General features: G+C 41.8%; 1 protein-coding gene across 4 annotated transcripts in view; it reads right to left on the reverse strand.

Moving 5' to 3' along the window:
- The window catches only part of DPF3 (double PHD fingers 3), a 220091-nt gene that overhangs the window by 30211 nt on the left and 175845 nt on the right, over nucleotides 1–14035 (reverse strand). For 2 of the 4 annotated variants that reach the window (XR_012668954.1, XR_012668955.1), the window contains exon 10: nucleotides 11219–11816. The exons of 1 other annotated variant lie outside the window; for it this stretch is intronic. The gene's annotated coding sequence lies outside the window, so the exon portion shown is untranslated. Of the gene's footprint in view, nucleotides 1–3474; nucleotides 11817–14035 lie in introns of those variants that run through there. One more of the 4 variants, XR_012668953.1, reaches the window with a different exon arrangement.

Here is a 14035-nt window from a genome sequence, read left to right on the forward strand (position 1 = left end):
GAAGGAGTGTGGCCCACGCGGCCTCTTATAACCTCGAGCATGGGACAACATACGACATACATATGGGCCAACGGACACTGCTATGGAAAACTTCCAGCTCCGTCACATGGAGTGCATGTGCACCTGAGTTTGGAATACATATAGGGACCATCACTCGAAGAAGAATTTTCCCTTTCCACTGGTATCAAGCTGCCATGTAAATCCTGCAGTTGTAACAAACAGCATCAGAAGTTATACCTGTCACTGGTGCAGAACTTACTATTGCACATTCTGCTGCCCTGGATCTAGGGCCACAGTAATATGGAGGACGGATTCCACATTTGATGGGGAAAGGAAAAAACCCTTCTGGAGCACTCACTGGTGGTGAGTGCTCCACCCACTGCCTTCTTGATTGGGTTGCTTAGGGTGTCAAACTTTAAAATCCTAGGGGACAGTTCAGTGACTGGTGTAAATTAGAGCAACTGCGAGGCTGCTCTAACTTACAGTTGCCTGCAGCAGTCATCCAAAAGGCTGTTGTGGCAGTCAGGGATCTCCAGAGTACAGTGCATTCTGGCTAAGTCCCATCCCTTGACTTACTATTGTACTGGGGACTGAGAGGTTGGATGGTGTTTCAGCTGCTTAGGCCATCCTTTAGAATGCTTCGTGCAAAGCAGCCCTACCATAGCTGAGGATCTGGCCCTTTGTTTTGAGTTGCTCAGAGGTTTGGAATATTACAAGCAGTCAAGAGGAGATGGTGTACTGGGCAAAATGCAAGTGAAGGGCAAGGTGCACGACAAAGGCTTATCACCTGGCTCTGCAATTCACAAGAATATCTTCAGCACTTATGTAAAGTTATAGAGAGATAGAGATATAGATATGATGCACCTGAGTCTCCTCTGGTGTACACCAGTTTTACATCAGTGCAACTCTATTGACTTCAGATTTGTACCAGCATAACTCTGATCAAAATCAGACTGTGTATAGAAAAGTGGGCCTGATTCTCCACTGCTTTGCACCTTGGGTAGACGCAAAAAAGCTACCATTCCTGTTTGCACACAGTACACAAAGTGCAAGGCAGTGGAGAATCAAGCCCAAGTCATACTTGCCACAGTTTCTCATGGAGCAATAAGAATATGTTCTGCTCACTGATTAGCATGTCCAGCTTTCTGACAACAGAAGGCCTGATTCATTCCTGGAGTTACACTGTTCTGAAGCTGGGGTAATGGAGTGGTGAAACAGGCCCTAACTGAGAGGTGTTAGAGTGGAACCTGACCTTAGATCCATTGAAACCATTGTCTTCTCAGAATTTTCCATCCTGAATCAAACAATGTTCTGCTTCCCTCTTTCCCAAACTGACTCCTTTTAGAGACTGCTGGCTGCTAAGCAAAATGGCTATTTCTTGCCTAAGAAAAATAATGTGGGAGCACTCAAATGACCTTGTATTGAAGTCTCAGCTTGTTACTGTACTGCATAAACCGTCCAACACTGTACAATTCCTGGGGGTGATTTAGGTCAGCGCGACCTCCAAAAAACCCAGCAGCCCGCATCACAGTGTGCATAGCATTATGGGTAATGATCTGCTAATTGCCAAAAGGCGGTTAGGCTGCTTACCAATGCCAACAGGAAAGAAACCGCCTTCAGGCACTGCACAGATTCTGTACACCAGGGCTTTCAGTAGCAGGAACACAGATCCCAATAACTAAAATGATACAACTTATAAAGTATGGCAGAGAATGCTATTGCTACTGTGCTGAGTCCTACACCCAGCAAATGTATGTATTGGCGGATATGCTGTGTAAAGCATTCCTAGCACTGTATTCCTTTCAATACAAGATGTTTTCTGTATTTAATTGTCTACCAAAGTGAGGAAGTAGTAAGATGAAAGAGTGGATGAAGGAGGTAGGCTGCCTGTCCAGACAGGGTGAATCTCCACAACCTGAAAAGCCAACGTATCACTTGTCTGGGGGACCTTGTTATTATCCCTCAACAAACTGCAGTGGAAAACACTCCTGCACAGCTCAGACCTCGTCACTATGCGCTGCAGGCTCCCCAGCCAGGCCAGCTCACACACCAGAGAGCTTTCAGTCAACTGGCAGGCTCACTAATCCTTTCAAAATGAGCAGTGAAGCAAAAACACTTGGTCATAAACACTAAAATAAAGGATGGAGGGTTAAGGTGGTGTTTTGTTGGGTTTTTGTTTGTTAGTTAGTTAAATCAGCTCTTCCCAGCAGATTAAACACATCTGCCCTGTAGCCTATTTACGACATTACTATCCCAGGGGAGCCAGAGATTTCCAGCGGTATGGTTATAATGGAAGGAATGCTGTAATGTCTAAGGTGTTTGGGAAGCCATGGACTGGGTATCCATTTGTCAGTGTGTGAAAAAGAACCTTATTTTTAAAATAAATATGATCTCCACCCTTTCTATACAAGCAATAAGCCTGCCATCTGTTAGAACCAACAGTACTGACTGCTGCTGCCCTATTACCTGCTCCTTCTTCAACATCACTGGTGTTAAACTACTGTGTTAATACAAACAGACAGCAGTATGTCTGCAGGGGATCCTAGTGCTGTCCAGCATACTGATATTTTCAAGGGTTACCTTCAATGTAACAGTTTTCTAGGCATGCACTGGACCCTGGTAATGCCATCTGTTCCTGAAAGGTGGAAGAAGGGGTCCCAACCAACATTGCACTGCAATTTAGAACTAGCCTGACAAGCTGATGGGACCAAAAGTGTCACCCACATTTCAAGCACTGAAAACACCTCTTTTCTAAGTTGGTATTTTACATTCCAGGGATGATTTTTGGATAGACTTTTATAACCATTTTGTTGTTGCTATAAAATTCTGTTTTTAAAATTCATTTCTTCACAGGACTTCCCCCTCTCTCCCACCCCTTATGAGGTTGTTTGGCTCTTTAAAAAAATACTCTACCCTACACTGTTTTGTAAGGAAGACTTGCAGTGTTGCAAGTAGAGCATTGCCCCAGAACACAATTTTTGCATGACCTTAGTATTCGTAAAAGGTGCAGGATGACAACCCTGAAGCCTCCTATTTATCCACAAAACAGGCTTTGCTACACTGACCTGTCTCAGACCTGAGCTAGAGGGACCATCGGTAGTGGTGAGAGCATCAGCTGGTTTCGAGGGCCTTTCAGTCCTTGGCTTCTCTTTAGACTTCCAACAAGGGGGGCACTAGTAGTGATGCACCACTGAAATTCCACTTAAGTCCATAGGGGCTTCAGTGGTACAAAGACTTAGTCTCTCTGAACGGGGTGATTTCACCCATGTGCCACGAAACAGCCATCAGATAAGAATGACTCAGACACAATTGAGTGGATTGGTTTTTAACTTCTGAATTTGAGGGGGGAAGTATCTTATCAGTCTTCTCAACCAACTAATTCAATTCCTAGAATGCGTTAAGAACAGCTCAGAATTAAGTTACTAGCCAGAATGGGTCCCAAAAATTCAAATCAAATGGCAAACTCCACAGAAATTATTTAAATTTCACTATTTAATATTCAATAAACTGCAGAAATAACTATGCATAAGACATTATGCCATTGCATACACAGTAACCTCATTGCTGTTACATGAGGTAACTATGTATCATACAGGTAGATAAATTCAGCATAATGAGTAAATGGCTCACAATCTACATAAACATATACTGTAAACGTAACAGCTCTGGCTTTCCCATGCAAGTCTGTTGAACCGCCTATAATTTATACTATTGCTAATATAGTCGTGTAATTGTATACTCCAACATAACTAGTGCCACATCACTCAGCTAAACAGAAAGAAAAACAATTCTGAGTAAGTTACCTCATTCATTCATTTAAATGGACTCCTTTACCTAGTGTGTGTGAGTGAGAGAGAGAGAAAATATATTATATATAAACATACTTGTCATTGATTGTAATACAATCTTAGAAGCTGGAAAATAAAATTGCATGGTCATTTTTCCATTCTCCATTTTTTAAACACTTTGGTTTTCGTCTCTTGCCAATGGAGCATTGGTCAACATGGCTGCCTTTCATTTACTTCTCCATCAAAATATCATCATTTAGTGGGAAGTGCTTAGTTAGTTAATGACATGCTGCAACCAGCAGGGGGCGCTCACACAGTGATTTCAATAAGTTATGCCAAGGTGGTGGTGGTTTCTGTTTTTTGGTGGAAAAATGGCAGACTAACATACATTCATTTGTTAGATCCCAGATGACCTTCCTCACCAGAACAACAAGTCAAAAGGTCAGTCATATTTTAGGCTTTAACAAGCTAATAGCATTCCTTTAATGTATTTAAATGATATTTCATATCACCTAAATATCACATTTGATTAAACAAGCAATTAGCAAGTGCCACAGCAGTGGACATAAATGCTTACAGTCCATTCAGCACCAAAAGGAATTACTGAGAAGAGGCTATCATGCAAATTAAAATGAAACACTATTTTATTTATTTATTTCCTTGCCCTGTTGGAATTCATTGTAGCTCTTAGGCCCCTGATGCAGTTTTATTTTTTAGCTGCTAGCAGGCTTGGTAATGGGCAGTTCTAGTCATGACAAAGGGCCTGAGGGATTTTCTCATAGAGCCTCCAGGCTTGCAAGTTTCTGAATGTCTTTGACTCCAATTAACTTTAATGGGAGTTGGGAGTGCTCAGCACCTCTCTGATCAGGTTTCTAGGGAGCTGCATCCAGGTACCAAAGAAGCCTTTGTAAGAGAACTAGTGCTGGGCCCCTTAAATACAAGAGGGCCTAATTCTTATTTACATACGGCTCCTTTACACTGCCAGAACAGAATGGCAATATTCCTAGAACAGTGTAAAAGGGGCTTCGGGGTCAGATTTGTAAAGGTATTTAGGTGCCTAGTGGGAATTTCAAATGTGCTTAGTTGCCTAACACCCATTGAAATCAACAGGGAACCAGCTGGGAAGAGGGCAGGTGACACCTCTCCAGAGCTCCCAGACCAGGCCTGGGAGAGCAATCTGCAAGAAGCAGCTGAGGGACCTACAAGGAGCAGAAGCCTGCTGGGCACAAAGCCCCAGCTAGAAGGGCTGCAAAAGCCTGAGTTTGGAGGGAAGGCTATAAGGAAGGAGAAACCCTGATAAAGGACTGGAAAGGGGTTTAACTAAAGAGGAGGTGTATATGGCTGCTGAAGCCCACTATAAACTGAAATGACTTATTGAGCTAGGGAAGATGGCTGAAAGGTTTTGAGTGTTATGTTATAGTAATAAGCTACACCCAGAAGCAGAGCAGTATTGTGGAAACCCCAGGATTTGTGATGGAAGGAGAAAATGAGATCCTGCTGCAGAGGGTGTTGTATGAAGTTTTATGTCTGGCATATAGTGGTTTTACTGGGTATCTGACACTTACAAAAATAAAAACATCCACCTTCGTTACTGATCAGCTCTTGACTGCCTCACATCATATGGGTTCCTCTCACTTAAACGAGTTGGCTTCAGTCACAGTACTTGTTACCGAGATTAGCACAAAAGTAACTAATGCCTGTTACCTGGTGACAGAAATGTTTAACATCTTAAATTAAGTCTCCAGTAATATTGACATAATTCTGGGAGTGCTCTTTTTAAAGCCTCTAATCTGTTTCAGGGAAGCTGGTTATATGTGAAGAACATGCTCCTCCTCCTCCCAAAGCACTGCATGGTGAAGTCACATTGCTGCTGATACTATGACAGAGACCCAGAGGCTGATGAGGCAGAGTGGTTCAGTTCAAGGGTTCAGTTCAAGCAAAAATGTCTCAAAGAATCACAAACATTTAGGAGAACACAGATATGAACTGGAAGGTCTCTTAGGGAATTTGCCATCAGAGATGGTTAAGAATAGCATCAAGAGGCAAATTATCTCTCTGGCAAAACCAACGGGAATATGTCCTTCTCTTGCCAGGTGGAGCTGTCCATCAGCCAGGAGTTCAAAGGAGGACTGTCCCCTTTCGGAATTTGCCAAAACTTCTGTTGCTTTCATGCAGGCAGCAACAGTTCAGAGAACTTCAATCCATCATTCAACTTTCATTGTTCAAAATATGTCATCTTTTCCGTGCAGCTTTATAACTGGCCCCTGTCTGTAGGTCACCCAATACCACTCCATATATTTTAGATAACTTTAAACTGAAACCCAGTCAGCAGTGTGGATGATGATACTGACAAAGACAAAACTGTGCTCCAGAAATCTAGTTTTTTTTAAAAAAAGAAGGCGGCACACTTCCTTATCATGGAAGAATTAGATGCCAGATGGATGAACAATCATCCAAATCATCGTCATGGTAAGTACTTTTCTAGACACAACCTTGTGTCTTATCATATGATGGCCTCATCAGAACTAGGATTAAATTGTTTTAAATGTCCAGATTTGGTGGAGCAAAGGAAATCCCATTTTACAGTGTTTGCCAGGGAACAATAGAGAGCTTAAACAAATACAAGCCCCAATTCAGGAAAACGGTGCTGCTGCTCCACTGAAGTTAATTCAGTGCTTTCCTGAATAGGGACGCTTTAGTGAGTAGGGAAGTTTTGGTGACTCGGGCTTCTGGTCAGGGAGCATCAAAAAGGGGAATGAGAGGTTAGGTCACTTCAAAAGAATATTAAAGGTTTTGTTTGAGGGAGTAGGGGACATGCTCCCTCATACACCATTGGTTTGATGGTTCTGATTATAATTGGGACTCACAGTTTTAGGAAGAAAATATTAACCAGAAAAAGACTTCTTGCAGATACGGAGAAGCAGTGGGAATAAACCAGAAATTGTATACTAGTAAAACATTAATTTAGGCCAAACCAACCCACAACTTTTTCACACAGTTCATAGACTTTGCCATCACAGCCCTCAGCTATACAGTCCTCGGGATAAATCGCCACATTGATTGGGAGCAGTACAAGACTGGTGGACATGGGGAGGCAGATTAGATGCAACTGAAAAAGAAAATGTTTCCTTCTCCCCTCTTTTCACCACTATCACCAGTAGGAGCACGTCTCTAGAGTAGAAAAATGAGATGTATTTATCTAACACTTTCCTACTCTAGACAGGGTGCCCAAGGGTGCAATCAGAAGTAACACTGCTCAGGAGCTTGGAAGGAACCTGAGCTCCCTTAAATCCTACATTGTTTCTGTAGAATTAAAACTTTCATCTAAGTATAATTATGTTTCTGGACCTTATGGGTTTAAAAATGCCTTCTAGATGGGAGCTCGATGCAGAGCTAAAAGCCTAAAACAGGTTTCAGAGTAGCAGCCGTGTTAGTCTGGATCTGCAAAAAGACAAGGAGGACTTGTGGCACCTTAGAGACTAACAAATTTATTTGAGCATAAGCGAAAACAGTAGCTCTATAGTGGTGGGAATGGATGGGGCCTTAATAAAAGTCTAAGAAGGCCAATTTAAATGCCAGCTTTCATTTCTGATCATTTTAGCGGAAATATCTAACTCATCTGCTTATCCACAATTATTGGACACAATGGCAGAGATGATGGGGGTGGAGCAGGGCAGGGAAAGATAGCCTGTATTAACTTAACAGAAAAGGTACAGTGATATGAGCAGTGGAGTCCTGTAATAACATCTGTTCTCTCCTTGATTTGTTAGTCGCTAAGCCTGCCCTCTAGCTAAAGTTCCCTGTCTAAGAGAAAAGCGAGGGCAAATGGAAAAAAATCACTGGGCTTCTACCCATTGTCTAGGGAGATACAAGGGAAGGATTTTTCCCGGCAGTTTTCCTCTCTCCTTGTCAAGGATCAACAGCTGTGTACGGTAGTCCACCCTCTTACTGATCTTCCTGCTGGCTGCGTGCTCTGTTCAGCAGCACATCAGGGAGCTGGAAATGATCTAGGACGCAGGCACATTGCAGCTGAGGAGAGGAGGAGCAGAGACTGCTATGATCAAGGATTTAGGAAGGGGAACAGGGATTTGCTATGGCAAATCTTCCTCCCTGCCCAGATATGGGGCAGGGAAGAAGAGCATCCGCTGTCTAAAATCCCTCTGGAAGAATAGTTTTGTGGGTCTGCACTCAGGTAAAGGGGGAGGGTGGGTAGTGCCTCCAAGAGTGAAGCCCAGAGAGAGGCAACTGGAAGTTGCTGGGCGAGGGGGGTTAAAAGGTACTAAGGGTCAGATCCTAGAGTTTGCTATAGTGACCCTAAGCAGCCTTAGAGCTACCCTAGTAGGCCAGCTGGGAGATTCCACCAGAGATTCTCTGCCAATCTCTCTCAGCCCCCTCCTAGCCCCAATGTACGAGATTTGCCAAGAATGGGAGGGGCATGGCCAGAATACAGCACAATGGCACCTTGACAGCCATTACAGATGGTTTATCTTGCAAAAGCCTTTAGGTGGCTCTAAATTTTGTCAGGGGCCAAACTGGCTCCTGGCAGCTACAGTGATTGGGGGAGAGAAAAGGTGGCTTAAAAAGCATCTTTCCCTTCAAAACTTTTTTCACCAACATTTTCAAGTCCTCTCCACCCCCGATGGAGACAGGAATCAAACTAGTGATTGAAATAAAAATTACACATGTGAAAGAGGCTATACAAATGAACAGAGGATGGTAAGCTTTCCATTACTGGGATATTATTACAGGGATATTAGCTCTACTATATTGGAGGATTTAAACATTCCAGAAAGTCTCATTCTCTATGGGTTTTAGCGTAATTCCTACACAGTCCTACTGGATTCATCCCTATTAGATTCTATAGAGAATTATTGGATTTTCTTCTTTTTGCGATCTGTTATTTGTCATTCAGCCCAGTTTTGGTTTCACTACTCCAGGGACTCTGTTCCCAAACATCAGAAGACCACTTAAGAACTGCTACTATTGCATGCACACATGAACACTGAAAATGCCTTCTGTAACCTCTTCTGGTAGCTGCGCGTGTGATGGGGGACAGGGAAACCCAGCAGAGTTTCAGATAAATGACAGCACAGTTACCAGAGGAAAAAGAAACAAAGAAAAACCTACCTAAAAAGGCTACTGCTCCCAGCAGACCTAAAACAGTCATCTCTCTCGTTCCTTCCCCATCACCCCACCCCAAAATGTGTGTGTGGAAGGAAAGGTTGAATCTTTACATTGTGAAACAACAAAATTAACCAAAAGCTTGAAACTGGCACCTAGATACTGAAGCGATGGCACATTAGAAATATGATGGATAGGTTCTGAATTAAAAAAAAATGATGTAACCAGTTAAAATCTATGCTAAAGGGGGCAGTGTCAAATAATTTAGACTCTGCATTTGACCTACTTTAACAGAGTTGTATTAATCTCAAGGGGATTAATAAATACACAATTAAGATCCAATGCTATTGCCAAACGATGGAAAAAACAATCATTCTTATTTACTTGGGCCCTACACAAAAGCAATATTTTAGTCTCTCCTTTGCCTGCCTCCACAGAAGCAAGTAGCAAACACTGTTCCCAAAATCCAGCCAACAGAGAAAAACAAGAAAGCTGTGTTAATTTCAAGCTTCATTAGCAAATACAAAACAAAACCCAAGGACAAAAGTCATCATTTACCAAATGGAAAAGGAAAACAAAATCAATAGAGAAGGAAGTTTTATTTTAAGCCTTGAAGAGAATATTGTAAACAATGGAGAGCTTAAAAAAGTGTACGTACAGCAAGTATATCTGACAGTGGGGTTTAAAGAGATGATAGTGTGCACTAAAAAGATCTTGTGGAATTGGTTGATAAAGTAATATTTACAGAGAAATATACAATGGGGGCATCAGAAGGAGACTTTTATTTAACAAGAATATTACACAATTTAAATCCAGACCCTACAGTTTGAGAAGTTTCATTACAGTTGTGCATCTTGTTATATTTTAAAAGAACAAAACCTGATTATTTTTAAAGGCAGTTTAACAACTGCAGATTTCAAAAAAACTGGCAAAGTGTCCTGCTCCTACTCCCATTGATGGCGATATAAGTTTTGCCATTGAATTCAGTGGGAGCTGGAGTGGGATCTACCAGTGATGTTACATTGCTTACACCTGCAGATTTGGTCCTAGGTGTTAAGAATGGGAGGTACTCCTCCAGATTCTGCATTCCTAACATACCCAAGATTCCCAGTGAAGTCAACTGAAGTCTTGGGTGAGCAAGAAACAAGATGAAGGGTCAGGACCTTCATTATCATCACATATTCTACCACCTTCTTGTCAATGGCAAAAGAACAGGTTCTCCCCAGATGCCTTTGATAAATAAATAATTTAGTGACTAAGCAGAGATGACTCACTGGATGAGGCGGGACAAGGGATCTCAGGCCAGCTCTACACTATAAATGTTTTCTGGCATAGTAATGTCAGTGTGATTGTTTTGCAACATTTCTATACTGGCAAAAGCCCGGTTATATGAGCATAAAGATGTTTCTGCCAGTATAGCTTATTTTGCTTGGGGAACTGATACCAGCTTCACCAGTAGCAGCTATAATGGGAAACCTTTTCTAGTGTATACTAGGCCTCAGGTTCAAATCCAAGGCCTTCTTTAGGAGACTAGGCTGTCCTGTATCTTTGAGACACTCAAAACGAGACTGCACAAAGCACTGTAGGAAACAATCTTGCACTGGCCCCTAGAGATGGACTGGGTAACCAAATAAGTCCTTCAATTCATCTATGAATCAATACCTCTTACCAGGCTGAGAAGATGAGTAACAGTTTAAAATAAATGTATGAACTCCTTCCTTCCCACACACGCTCCATAAAACTAAATTTAGGGTTCTACACATGGCACCTCACACTTGCCTCCTCCTGAGTCACCCCAGCTGCTTATTTCTGAGGTGCTTAAAAGAAGTTCTGCATGCCTTTGGATGTCCAGGAGTTCCCAAATTAGGGCTCAATTATGCAAGGGCACTGGCACTTGGAGTGCAGGGGACTTCCACTGGGAGATTCCACACCCAGAATGCTTGCACGCGCAGGCCCTTAGATTGCAAGCAGCTCTCAGAATGAGCTGCTGAGTTACTAAAATGAAATGTAGCACTGCTGTAAATTGAGTTGTTCCTTTTTTTTACCTCTATTTTCAGCAGCAATATTTCCCAGAACTGGTAAAGCCAAAACTTGTTTCACTCTATAGAAAAGATACATCAATATTCCTTCCAGCCTGGACACAAAAACCGAGAACAAGAATTCAGCCTTTGGGTCTGTTCTTTGCTTTTTCAACAGTATATTTGTTCAAATTTGTGCCTGCTACAGTAAAGCAAATAAGCTTTAAATATCTAACAGGGAAACAGTACCAAGAATTTAGGAGGAAGTAAACCAGAACAATCTTCACTTACCACATCCAATTTGCAAAAAATAAAAATACCCAGCACATGTATGAATGGCTTCTTTAAAGTAAGAGAGAGCAGAGTTGATCTTTATTTTCGTAATTTAAAAAAAGGTTTTCCTTAAAGTAAATATTCAGTCTTTATTTTACATTAAGTGCTTTTTTAAATTTTCACGTCTTCACAAAATTGCTTTTAAATTTTGAAGTAACCTGTATTTTAAACAAAAATACTGTGCAACTTGAGCACTTCTTTTCTCTCTTAAATATTGAAATAAATAAAATAGTTGTCTTTTTTTCAGTGTGTTGGTTTGTTTTTCAGTCATTTCTATTGTAGATCAATTCCAGTTTGACCTGGGTTTACACACACGCATAAAGGACAGTGAAATCAAGACGTTTAACAAAGAAAATGTTTTCTTTGTATTGCACAAGCTTAGGGCATTCCAAAACTTCTGAGCAGGTGCCAGCAGGCTTTCCACAGTCCAGGCTCCTGTGCCAGCTGGGATGGATTGGGCAAGGAGAGGAGAAATATCAAAGCATTCTGGCTTCTCTTGGCCTTCTTCGGAAATGGCTTGCTTGAAGGATGCTGGAGTCCATGAGGGCAGGGCAGACTGCAGAGGGAAAGGCAATACAAAATAAAACTAAAAAACCCCAAACATACAAAAAAGCAATTCTTCAAAAAGAACAAAAGCAAAATCTTCCAGTTTGGCTCCCACTCCGCTTCAAACTTTTAAAATATACTTAGGCAAAACTCAGTTTCTATTGAATGTGGGTGTCCTAAATGAATACCAAGAGAAGTTAAATGGGACGTGAAGGGGTTACACCCAAAAAATCCCCAAACATTGTGAGCTTTTTTCACTGTGAACATGTAGTTACATTTCCCCTCATTACTCATCTCCTACAACTGCTTCTTCACTAGCGGTTATGACCTTTGGCTTACGAGATCCTGAGCTGTTTTAAATTGTTATTGTAATCATTTATATAGAGCCACATGTGTATGAAAGGCAGGAACACATGTTCCCTACCCTGAGGAGTTATGTGATGCCAACCAAATTTTAGAACTCACACACGGATGTGGTGGTGACAGCCATGTGATAATTCTGGAACAAGTGAAAAACTGAATATCACACCTGCACTTCACCCACTAGCTCATCTCCCCTGAGACTAACTCCTATATTCCAAACCTCTGAGCAGTGTCAAATGGCCACTAACATAGTCTCAAATATTTCTTTCCCCAAAATGTGAAATCCACTCATCCCCCTCACCCCCAAAACTGCAATGGTCAGAGGTTCCGGGACAGGAAGTATTCAGTCATGGAGCCGTGATGAACTTAAGAGTCAAAACCGCAGCAACTATTGGTGACAGAAAGAGATGCTGGGAGACAGGGGAGTTCCCCTTTCCTTCTGGACACACCACTCATTTCTAGTTCCAGTAAATTATGAGATATCAGGCCTTAAAATCATGAAACCTGAAGTTTCAAAATTATATTATAATTTCTCTTCTTTTTCATGATACTAAAGATAGGTAGAGGGATATGAATAATAGTGTCAACTCAATTGTTTGAACTCTAAAACATTTCAAAAGTTTTTTCCCTATGAAATATATATTTTACACACACATGAATAATTACAGCCTACAAATAAATACAAAAAAAAGGAGAAATAGGGCTTATTGAAAGCATCAATTTATGTTACAGTAAAACACATACTGGGCAGATCTTATTTAAGCAAAATTCCCGGCTGAGTCAATAAGACATTTGCCTGAGGAATAGGCTAAGCAAAATTGATTGCCATTAGCAATGAGCCTAGGCCAAATAATGTGGATCAGGATCCACATTTTGAACACTCAGAGTTTGGGGTGTTTAGATCAGAGATTGTGTTTAGAGACCATCTCTAATGGTCATGAAAACAGTTCAACAAATTATGGGACAACAGCAGGGGGAGAATGTATTCATAACAGATGGTGTCCCAGAACCGGCGGGGCTCAGCCACTGTCTGGATGCAGCTCTGATGTGTTCCACGCATCAGCAGGCAGCAATCTGAGCCTCTGTCTCCAACCAAGAACCAAAGTAGAGAGCTGTAAAATGGCAAATTTGAACTCAAAATGAGAAACTAATGTAAAAGCTTCAAGACGAAACTACATGGAGGGGGTTACTCACGCCAAACTAAATACCGCATCCAGAAACAAATGAGCATCTCACATTAACTCGTGTGTGTACAGTACGATCTGCCTGCAGCAGCAGAAACTACCCCGGAAAGCTGGCTGCTGGGCCTATTGAAGCCAACGGTGAAACTGATTTCTGTGGCAGCAGAACACAGGAGACGCTAGTCAATGCGAGCTGCTCCTTTGTTTCACTAGTTTTTAGTTCGTTATATTTAGTTTGTTGTAAGTAATCCTACCTTCGTTGCTTCATTCTGAACTGCACTAGATATACAAAGAATAAAAATACAAGTCAAAAAATCATTACGGAAGGGAGAGGGAGGAAAATATGAGCTAATTTCATTTCCATCCCTTCTTTGCCACTTGCCCAAATAAAGCTCATGCTGCATATTTATCTCCTAGCCATTACATCAGCTAGGCCCATGTTAATTCCCCACCTGCTTGCAGGGGCTGGATCAAGAAGCTGTGGCTCTTCCTGCAAGTGTTCTGAGGCCCTTTGGTATGCAGGAGTTGGGAAGTGCTTGGGAAGGTGCCCCACATTATTAAGGGAACATACAAAAGCCTGAACACAAAACCTGAGAAACAACGGAGCCTGAGCTCCAGCCTGAGCCGCAACTTCAAAGCACGGTCTATACAGCTACTTTTAGAGCCCTGCTAGCCCAAGTCTGTT

This window comes from Caretta caretta, chromosome 6 (genome assembly GCF_965140235.1).
Source record: "Caretta caretta isolate rCarCar2 chromosome 6, rCarCar1.hap1, whole genome shotgun sequence".
NCBI lineage: Eukaryota > Metazoa > Chordata > Testudines > Cheloniidae > Caretta > Caretta caretta.